Source organism: Rhagoletis zephyria, unplaced genomic scaffold (assembly GCF_001687245.7).
Source record: "Rhagoletis zephyria isolate East Lansing unplaced genomic scaffold, Rhagoletis_zephyria_1.1 Rzeph_scaffold_00543, whole genome shotgun sequence".
In the NCBI taxonomy this organism is placed as follows: Eukaryota; Metazoa; Arthropoda; class Insecta; order Diptera; family Tephritidae; genus Rhagoletis; species Rhagoletis zephyria.
Window position 1 is genome coordinate 116,474 of NW_016157627.1, and position 11,472 is coordinate 127,945.

General features: G+C 32.9%; 1 protein-coding gene across 2 annotated transcripts in view; it reads left to right on the forward strand.

The window, feature by feature from the left end:
- Positions 1-11,472, forward strand: part of Pde9 (phosphodiesterase 9) — a 189,689-nt gene that overhangs the window by 114,268 nt on the left and 63,949 nt on the right. The gene's annotated exons all lie outside the window — the stretch shown is intronic.

Genomic DNA, 11,472 nt, shown 5'->3' on the forward strand with positions numbered 1-11,472 from the left:
ATCAACTTTTTTAATTGACCTACTAATTGACCCACCCTAATGTATGTATAGATATATTAGGGCGGGCCATTTTTTTTTACTATGCGCGTATAGCACAGAAGGATTGTACGTATAATTCTAAGCAAATTTTCCTCAGAAACCATGGGTCTAAAATCAATTTGGAGTTTGCCATAATGCGAAGATAGGTTTCTTAGCATTTTGCTGTAGTGTCGTAAAGAAGTGCTTAAATTTTGTAAAAAAACATGCTATAAGTGGTTTTTTGCTATGAAAAATCCATTTCTGCACTTACCTTTTTCTTAAAACTTACGCCAGAGGGCGTAATTTCCGAAATAGCTGCTATAACTTCAACCATATCGACCACTTACTAGCAAAAAAACCTAGGAGATTTTTTTTTAAATTAAATTTTTGATGTAGAAATGCGTCTAGAAGCTCTAGCGCCATTTCTGCATGAAAAGGAAAAAACAAAAAAATATCGCTTACGTCTTTTTGATGGTTAGAGCTCGATGTGTACCTAAATTATTGTTTTTTTTTTACACAAATTTTCATTAAAAATAGCCTCAAGCTCAATAAAAGGGTTCAATTAATATACTTATTAGGAACAAAAATTTTAATTATAATTTTTCAATAAATTTCGCTACCCAATAGTACCAAAGTGCTTCTGCTGTATCAAAAAAAAAAAACTAACATATAAAACTTTCCTAATAACAACCCATATTTGAAACCCATATTTGGCCTTTTGAAAAAATAAGTAAATGATTGAAGTTGTTGGCAACATTGCAATAATAATTTTTGAAGTAAAACTTACATTTGAAGCAACTTTTTCTTTCCCAAACAGCTTTTTATTACATTAAATCTTTTAACCATTAATTAAAAAATAAAAATTGTGGTAACCCTGTAAAAAGATAAGTGTACATTTTTTCATTAAACACAGCTCGTAATACTTAATTTTGACTAGTTAAACAAAAAAATATATAAGTATATTTCTTAAGAATTTGCTGGCAACCGTACAAAAAACCTAGTTAAAGTTTATATAACTTGCTTGTTACCTAAGTAGAATACTACTAATTTCACTCTTTTTGATCTGTAAGAAATTTGTTACGAAAACTTGCAAATATTGCAACTTTGATCTCTAAAAAATTTGTTGAATGCCACTGATGTTAGAAAACACTTTTTGTATATTTTCTTCTGACTAGGATTCAAACTTTGGTCCTACCGAGTAGCAATTCGCAGCTCTAACCACTCTGCTATGACCGCGCGGCTTTATAAAATAAGTGTAGTAAAAAATAGGTCGCAACCATATTAACATTTTTATTCAAAATATCTCTGACGAATTTTAGCATTTTTTAATTATTGGCGAATCAGTTAAAAAGGTGGCAATCCTATACGAAAAATTCCAGGGAAGTTGTGCGTTCAGCGAGGTTTAATATAGCATAGCTCTTTTACTTTTTTTGTGTAGTTTTTAGTTTTTAAAATAGAAAAAAGTTATTTTCGGATTTTATACTGCCAAAAAATATGTATGTACGTCCAGCTTTGAAATTACCAGTATTAAATTATATGCAGTATTGATCACAAATTTCATAAAAACCTTATACCTAAAATTTATTTCCATTTTTAGCCCCTTTATAATATATAAAAGATATGCCAGTTTTGAAGTTCTCAAAGAAAAATATGTCCTGTTTTTAATTTATTTCAAAACTATGTCCAATTTTCAAACCACTTAAAAACTATGTCCGTTTTATAACAAACAAAAATTCTTGTTGAATTTATAAGGTATCGATTCTTAAGCTTCAAAAGATTTATGTTCAGTTTTCAAAAAATGTATGTTCAAACCAGGCCATAATTTATGTCCAGTTTTCAGATGACCATATATTTTATGTTCAGTTTTTATTGCCAAAAATTTACGTTCAGTTTTTAAGCTATATTTTTTGTATACTTCTTTCGTTTATGTCCAGATTTTAGTTTCGTCGAGATTTCATACACCTTCTACATAATGCCACACTCTTATATCATCTGCTTTTTGCCTTTTGCTCTCCCCGTCTCCCCTTTTTATCCCTCATTCCCTTTTTCCTTCTCCTTTCTCTTCCCTCAACCTCCAACCCGACTAAGTTTCCCTCTACTCCCTATTTTCTTTTGTTCTTATAATATTCCCCATCTGCTCCGCTTCAACATTCGCCATCAATGCTTGTCACCTTAAATCATCTTTAGTTTGATCCATTGCCCCTGGGGATATTCTACACTTGCTTATGCAAAACGGCAAGTCTCCGCTGTAATTCAATCCATTCATCTGCCACTCAGACAGACAATTCACACTGCTCAAGTACTTAGCGCTATTTTGTTTTTTCCAAGCATAATACAATTTTCTTGATCATTGCAAGTGTAATTGAATATTGAAGGACAAAAACTAATTTGCTGCCGTATATATGTACATATACACATACATACATATATACATACTTATTTGAAGCTATGTTAGACAGTGTTTTTTGTAAATCAAATATGCGAAGACCGCGCTTTTTTTATATAAAGTAAAATTTTAGTATGACATTTTTTTTTTTTTACTTTTTATATTTTCCGAAAATTACATATTTTCATATAATTTCGCATAAATTATAACAACAAAGCCAAGCGGAACAAGTCCTTATGCATGCCTTTTTTGTTTCGAGACAAACAACAATCAATTTCGCAGTTCAGAGGCAAGCAATTGCCGGCGCACGACAACCGTGAACAATCAACAAAGGCTATGGGCATTGACATTTATGTAGTTACTTATTTAGTACTTTCTTGTAAGCTGAACTTTTCAAAAAGCAGAAAAAAGTTCGCAGGAGATGGTGTCGGCTGGTTGTTGTTAAGGTAAAAATGACAGCATGTGACAAAGTCCTTGTAATATTTGATGCCCCACTGAGCTTCTTTTGTGCCATTACGCGCTTATGTGCAGGTTTGTCTGTGTATTAGAGCTTCTAATGTCTGGGAAATTCATACAGTTTGCTATCCGTAGACTTATTGTTTAGTTAAGTATGCATCAGTAGCGGGTACGTCGTGACAGTTCGTGCATATGCACATTAGGGCGGAGTAATTTCTTCGGAACAAAAGTGTATAGCAAACTCAAATTGTATGATTAACTCTAAGCAAAAATGGAAAACAAACTATAAACCAAAAATATTAAAAGAAAAAGTATTATATTGTAACCTTTTTGGTCAAAATTTATTTTTCATTGTACCAAAATATTTTTTTTCTGTTTTCTCTGTTTTGTGAAGTAGTTTCTTTAATATGCCGAAAACACAAAATTTTGTAAACGAAAAATTTATTTCGTTCTTAAGAAATCATAATGCACTAATTTTTCTTTTAAAAATTTGGAGCGTCAAACGTTATTTTTGGTATAAGTTTGTTCACCATTTCGGTTTAGAATCGAACGTAGAAATCGAATATGTTATTCCTTTTTTTTGATATTAAATAACTCCGCCCTAATGTACACATATGTATATAATTTATACTTAAGTAGTTTTTTATTGTTTGGGTTCTTGACTGTTTTCATATTGTCAAATGACTACGAGGTTGTCTTCATTTTCAGTTACTTAGTTAAGATATAAGTATTGTCTCGTCGTCCACGATTAATTTGTGAAGATCAAAAAAAGAAAATGAATACGAAAAAACAATAAACTATTTAATTTCAACTTTTTATTTTCTATAGAGACAACTTTTGTTTAGAGGAGGAGGGAGTAGGTCACATAGTTGCCGCGACCGAAACGATCTATTTAACAAACCTTTGACTGAATGTCATTTTGGTCATGTGCTTCTGGGTACTGTGATCCTAGGAAGCGAAGTCTGGTCCTAATGCGGGCTTCACAGTAGCACATAATGTGCTCTGCTGTTTCCTGTCCTTCGGAAGCACAAACCAACACTGGTCAGATTTAACAACTCCTATCTTTGACAAATGTTTCATTACCCTACAGTAGCCAGTTAGAAATTCTTTCTTCATGCCTACTGAGGTGAAGGAGTTCTCCGATTCTCCTTGTTGATATATCCGGAATGAAGGAATTGTCGTGTCTGTTACCTAACGTATTTTTCCAGTAATGTAGCGCTTCGTTCTTCATTCAGATATTGTACTTTCGCCTAACGGAGCTCGATGTCATACCAGTAAAGGGTCCTGGACCTATGAATCCCTCTGCAGCCTCTTTTCTGGCGAGAAGCGGCTCCTAGAAGAGATAAGTAATAAAAGCTGAAGTCAGTCCCACACCAGCTTTACGGTGAGACCACATGCGCTTTAAGAGCGAGGGCGCCCCTCTGCTGTCGGAGTGTATGTAGATGTGTTTCTTTTTTTTGGTTGCTTTACTTTCCACATACCGCCTCAGACATAGTTAAATGGCGTGAACCTCGGCCTGAAAGACAAAGTTACGATGTCCCATGCTGGTGAAAACGATCCGTCTGGGTTGTATGCCGTAAACTCCTGCTCCGACGTCGTGGTCAGTCTTGGAGTTGTCAGTATACCAGATGTGGCTGTCCTTTCGGTGTTTACGTCGTTCGTTGTCCCAGTTGTTCTTGTGGGGGGAAACGACCTTGAAAATTTGTGCGAAGTTAAATCTCGAAAGTCGCAGGCCCACAAACCTTATGCGCAGCCCATATTCCTGTTCCACAACCCTGACGGTATCTAACTAATATACAGTGACTCAAACAAAAGACTACGTGCTGATTTGTTTTTTTTTATATTCGTAATATATTTCGAGGTATTTTTCTTTTGTTATTTGGATATAAAAATACTGTCCAAGCTTTAACCAAAACCATACAAATTACAGTTTCAGGCTTTATAAAAAATTTAGGGGAATTCAACAATTTTAGTCTAATGAAGTGCAAGTTTCCAAAAGCTAAAAACCCCGTTGATTTTTGAGAATTTGTTTTGGTTCTTTTTCAGCCTGTTGCCGGTGCTCTTGAACTTTTGTTAAAAAATTGTTGAATTTTTCTAAATTTTGTATAAAACTTAAACTGTGATTTATATATATTTTTGGTTAAAGCTGCGACGGTAAATCTATAGAAAAAATAGTTCGAAAAACAAAACGAATATTTATTAAAAAAAAAATAAAAAATCAACACGTGGTTATTTGTTTGAGTCACTGTAAGTATGCATTAGGGTTTATATTCGTTTTCGATTTCGCTATATTCGTTATGATTCAGTTGCGACATTTCTGCAATATTTTCATGTAGCGAATCATTTATTGATGTATGTATATATCAATTTATTCGACGAATCCACTGCCATTTCCTCATCGATATTTTTTTCATATCGTTAACGATATCTTTGTCGGTGTTTTTAAAGTTATTTTTAAATTTGTTAACGATTTATTTATCGATACGATTACCGATTTATGTTCAGTTAACATTACTGAAAAATTATTTCGAATTTTTTTTTACTAATTTCTTTGATAAGTATTTTTGCGGCATACTTTTTTATTTAGGGGCGTTACCGAAATTCATTTTTTTTTTCAATTTATTCTGTAGATTCGTCGAAGTATTCACTGCGACAGTTTTCTGTTCACACTACTATATACATATGTAATTTTTCTGTATGATTAGGAAAATTAATCGCTATATGTACTCACATTTATCTTTGTAGTTAAGCAATTACAGCCACATTTATCGAAACTTAACGATATATTTTCCTTTTTACATCACTACGTTTATCTATATAATATGGTATTTGCTGACTGCGTTATATAGATCTTTATTGATTTTACTAAAATTTATCGATATACATGCATACATAACTTATTTACATCACTATGCTTGCCCATATTATTATCGCATTTTTTGATATATTTATCGATATATGTATTTAGTAAAGTAATTCAAATGTATCGATATTTTTCGACTTCTTCAATATACAATCAAAGTCGACAGTAATATTCAAACTATTTATCGGCATTTGTATTGAAATAATTTTAATAACTTTATGAAGAACTGTGAGTAATATTTTATCATGTTGAGAAATGGTTTGAAAGCTATTGGACATTACTTAATATTATCTTTTATTATTATGGATGTTTTAAAAGCGTTTTTGGAAAAACTTGTAATAGTGCCCGAACTAATTCAAAATAATTTTCCATTTTACATGAAGTTTTAAGAGTTTTGCTATTTTTATATGATTATTTTTAGAAAGTGTATTGAGGAAATTTTTAGCAAAATGCAGACAATAATTTTGTTATTTGGCTTTTAAGAAATTTGTGGAAAAATTTATGTGGAGACAAAACGGTTTCGATGTTGTGCCATTTTAAACGTCAATTCTGCTTTTCTTAACCAAATATAAATATCTTACTGATATGATAAGCTGCTTAAAAAGGCTAAAGTTAAACAACAAAAAAAAAAAATACTGCGCAGCGAACTGGCACCCCTCACAGAAAAAGTCACCCAAGAGTATTTAACTTCGAAAGGGCAAATATTTTCCAACATTGATCCATTGGCAAACTAAAGCTAAGCTCTAGCTTTTATGTCTACAATTTCTTGCCTCCTTGTTTTTTTTTTTATACGAAACTTTAAACTTTTTCATCTCAACTCGTTCGCTCTGCTAGCCGCTCGCGCTACACATTTGCTCGACGTTCGCTGGGAAAAAGCGCACAGAATTATAAATTTTTTATAAGTCAAGCGAGTCATAGCAGTCGCGACTGGCTTACAGTGAGTGTGTATGTGTTTTTTTGGCGTTGAGTACGGTCGCTCGCTGTTCGCTTCATTCGCATGAAATTTTAATGTGCCACGCTGCCGAGAACACACAACAAAAATGTAACCAAACAAAGATTCGCACAAAAGCAAAAAAAAAAAACAAATAAGCGAGCACAAAAACAGGAATGAAATGGTTAACGTAAAAGGATGAAGCTGAAAAAATTTTCGGAAACGTATATTTCATTTTATGTTTGCACTGCGCTGAAAACACAATGATAAATGTAAAATTTTAACAACTACGAAAAAGTGGTTGCTAAATTTTTTATTTTTATTTATTGGTTTTTTTGTTTATTTTTCGCTTTTTTGCCAAAAGCTTTTATAGGCTATAAATGTAAGGAATTTCAAGGTCACAGTTGAACCCTCGATTTTGGTAGAAGTGAATAAAAAATATTTTGCTCATAGAGCGATAAAAATTCATGTATTTCAGCACCGGAAAGCGCCTGAAAAATTTAAAACTGCAATAAGAACACAAAACGTGAAATGTGAATAGGGGCAATTATATAGTATACACTTGGACGTAAAAATTTCTTGTGACAAAAGGGCGCGTCTCAGTTGAAAATAAATATTTTTTATGTTGCACCAATTTGATACCGTCAGGGTTGTGGAACAGGAATATGGGCTGCGCATAAGGTTTGTGGGCCTGCGACTTTCGAGATTTAACTTCGCACAAATTTTCAAGGTCGTTTCCCCCCACAAGAACAACTGGGACAACGAACGACGTAAACACCGAAAGGACAGCCACATCTGGTATACTGACAACTCCAAGACTGACCACGACGTCGGAGCAGGAGTTTACGGCATACAACCCAGATGGATCGTTTTCACCAGCATGGGACATCGTAACTTTGTCTTTCAGGCCGAGGTTCACGCCATTTAACTATGTCTGAGGCGGTATGTGGAAAGTAAAGCAACCAAAAAAAAGAAACACATCTACATACACTCCGACAGCAGAGGGGCGCTCCTCGCTCTTAAAGCGCATGTGGTCTCACCGTAAAGCTGGTGTGGGACTGACTTCAGCTTTTATTACTTATCTCTTCTAGGAGCCGCTTCTCGCCAGAAAAGAGGCTGCAGAGGGATTCATAGGTCCAGGACCCTTTACTGGTATGACATCGAGCTCCGTTAGGCGAAAGTACAATATCTGAATGAAGAACGAAGCGCTACATTACTGGAAAAATACGTTAGGTAACAGACACGACAATTCCTTCATTCCGGATATATCAACAAGGAGAATCGGAGAACTCCTTCACCTCAGTAGGCATGAAGAAAGAATTTCTAACTGGCTACTGTAGGGTAATGAAACATTTGTCAAAGATAGGAGTTGTTAAATCTGACCAGTGTTGGTTTGTGCTTCCGAAGGACAGGAAACAGCAGAGCACATTATGTGCTACTGTGAAGCCCGCATTAGGACCAGACTTCGCTTCCTAGGATCACAGTACCCAGAAGCACATGACCAAAATGACATTCAGTCAAAGGTTTGTTAAATAGATCGTTTCGGTCGCGGCAACTATGTGACCTACTCCCTCCTCCTCTAAACAAAAGTTGTCTCTATAGAAAATAAAAAGTTGAAATTAAATAGTTTATTATTTTTTCGTATTCATTTTCTTTTTTTGATCTTCACAAATTAATCGTGGACGACGAGACAATACTTATATCTTAACTAAGTAACTGAAAATGAAGACAACATCGTAGTCATTTGACAATATGAAAACAGTCAAGAACCCAAACAATAAAAAACTACTTAAGTATAAATTATATACATATGTGTACATTAGGGCGGAGTTATTTAATATCAAAAAAAAGGAATAACATATTCGATTTCTACGTTCGATTCGAAACCGAAATGGTGAACAAACTTATACCAAAAATAACGTTTGACGCTCCAAATTTTTAAAAGAAAAATTAGTGCATTATGATTTCTTAAGAACGAAATAAATTTTTCGTTTACAAAATTTTGTGTTTTCGGCATATTAAAGAAACTACTTCACAAAACAGAGAAAACAGAAAAAAAATATTTTGGTACAATGAAAAATAAATTTTGACCAAAAAGGTTACAATATAATACTTTTTCTTTTAATATTTTTGGTTTATAGTTTGTTTTCCATTTTTGCTTAGAGTTAATCATAGAATTTGAATTTGCTATACACTTTTGCTCCGAACAAATTACTCCGCCCTAATGTACATATGCAAGAACTGTCACGACGTACCCGCTACTGATGCATACTTAACTAATCAATAAGTCTACGGATAGCAAACTGTATGAATTTCCCAGACATTAGAAGCTCTAATACACAGACAAACCTGCACATAAGCGCGTAATGGCACAAAAGAAGCTCAGTGGGGCATCAAATATTACAAGGACTTTGTCACATGCTGTCATTTTTACCTTGACAACAACCAGCCGACACCATCTCCTGCGAACTTTTTTCTACTTTTTTGAAAAGTTCAGCTTACAAGAAAGTACTAAATAAGTAACTACATAAATGTCAATGCCCATAGTCTTTGTTGATTGTTCACGGTTGTCGTGCGCCGGCAATTGCTTGCCTCTGAACTGCGAAATTGATTGTTGTTTGTCTCGAAACAAAGAAGGCATGCATAAGGACTTTTTCCGCTTGGCTTTGTTGTTATAATTTATGCGAAATTATATGAAAATATGTAATTTTCGGAAAATATAAAAAGTAAAAAAAAAAAATGTCATACTAAAATTTTACATTATATAAAAAAAGCGCGGTCTTCGCATATTTGATTTACAAAAAAAACACTGTCTAACATAGCTTCAAATAAGTATGTATATATATACGGCAGCAAATTAGTTTTTGTCCTTCAATATTTAATTACACTTGCAATGATCAAGAAAATTGTATTATGCTTGGAAAAAACAAAATAGCGCTAAGTACTTGAGCAGTGTGAATTGTCTGTCTGAGTGGCAGATGAATGGATTGAATTACAGCGGAGACTTGCCGTTTTGCATAAGCAAGTGTAGAATATCCCCAGGGGCAATGGATCAAACTAAAGATGATTTAAGGTGACAAGCATTGATGGCGAATGTTAAAGCGGAGCAGATGGGGAATATTATAAGAACAAAAGAAAATAGGGAGTAGAGGGAAACTTAGTTGGGTTGGAGGTTGAGGGAAGAGAAAGGAGAAGGAAAAAGGGAATGAGGGATAAAAAGGGGAGACGGGGAGACGGGGAGAGCAAAAGGCAAAAAGCAGATGATGTAAGAGTGTGGCATTATGTAGAAGGTGTATGAAATCTCGACGAAACTAAAATCTGGACATAAACGAAAGAAGTATACAAAAAATATAGCTTAAAAACTGAACGTAAATTTTGGGCAACAAAAACTGAACATAAAATATTTGGTCATCTAAAAACTGAACATAAATTATGGCCTGGATTAAGCTTAAGAATCGGGCTTTTTTTGTGGTTTAAATACTGGATATAAATTTTTGGAAGTTTAAAAATTTACCATAATTTTTCATGAAATTAAATTTTTAGTTTATTAATTAAATTAAAGTAAGAGTTTAGTAATTTTTAAAAAGGACATAAATCTTAGGACAAAGTCAACAAGAATGTTTGTTGGTTATTAAACGGACGTAGTTTTTTGTGGTTTGAAAATTGGACATAGTTTTTTGGTGGTTCGAAAATTTAACATAATTTTGAAATAAATTAGAAACAGGACATATTTTTCTCTGAGAACTTCAAAACTGACATTTCTTTTACATCTTTAAAAGTTGCATATTAAGTTTGGTCACTTAAAAACTATAAATAAATTTTTGGTAGTTTAAAACCTTACGAAATTTTTACTCAATACTGCATATAATTTAATACTGGTAATTTCAAAGCTGGACGTACATACATATTTTTTTTGCAGTATAAAACCAGAAAATAACTTTTTTTCTATTTTAAAAACTTAGAGTACATTTTTGGCCACATATATAAGTTTTTAACCTAATTTTTGGTAATTCCAAAACTGGACAAAGATTTTTGGTCATACAAAAAATGGATATAAATTTTTTAGCCATTTAAAAACTACACAAAAAAAGTAAAAAAAAAAAAATTAACCTCGCTGAACGCACAACTTCCCTGGAATTTTTCGTATAGGATTGCCACCTTTCTAACTGATTCGCCAATAATTAAAAAATGCTAAAATTCGTCAGAGATATTTTGAATAAAAATGTTAATATGGTTGCGACCTATTTTTTACTATACTTATTTTATAAAGCCGCGCGGTCATAGCAGAGTGGTTAGAGCTGCGAATTGCTACTCGGTAGGACCAAAGTTTGAATCCTAGTCAGAAGAAAATATACAAAAAGTGTTTTCTTACATCAGTGGCATTCAACAAATTTTTTAGAGATCAAAGTTGCAATATTTGCAAGTTTTTCGTAACAAATTTCTTACAGATTAAAAAGAGTGAAATTAGTAGTATTCTACTTAGGTAACAAGCAAGTTATATAAACTTTAACTAGGTTTTTTGTACGGTTGCCAGCAAATTCTTAAGAAATATACTTATATATTTTTTTTGTTTAACTAGTCAAAATTAAGTATTACGAGCTGTGTTTAACGAAAAAATGTACACTTATCTTTTTACAGGGTTACCACAATTTTTATTTTTTAATTAATGGTTTAAAAATTTAATGTAATAAAAAGCTGTTTGGGAAAGAAAAAGTTGCTTCAAATGTAAGTTTTACTTCAAAAATTATTATTGCAATGTTGCCAACAACTTCAATCATTTACTTATTTTTTCAAAAGGCCAAATATGGGTTTCCAATA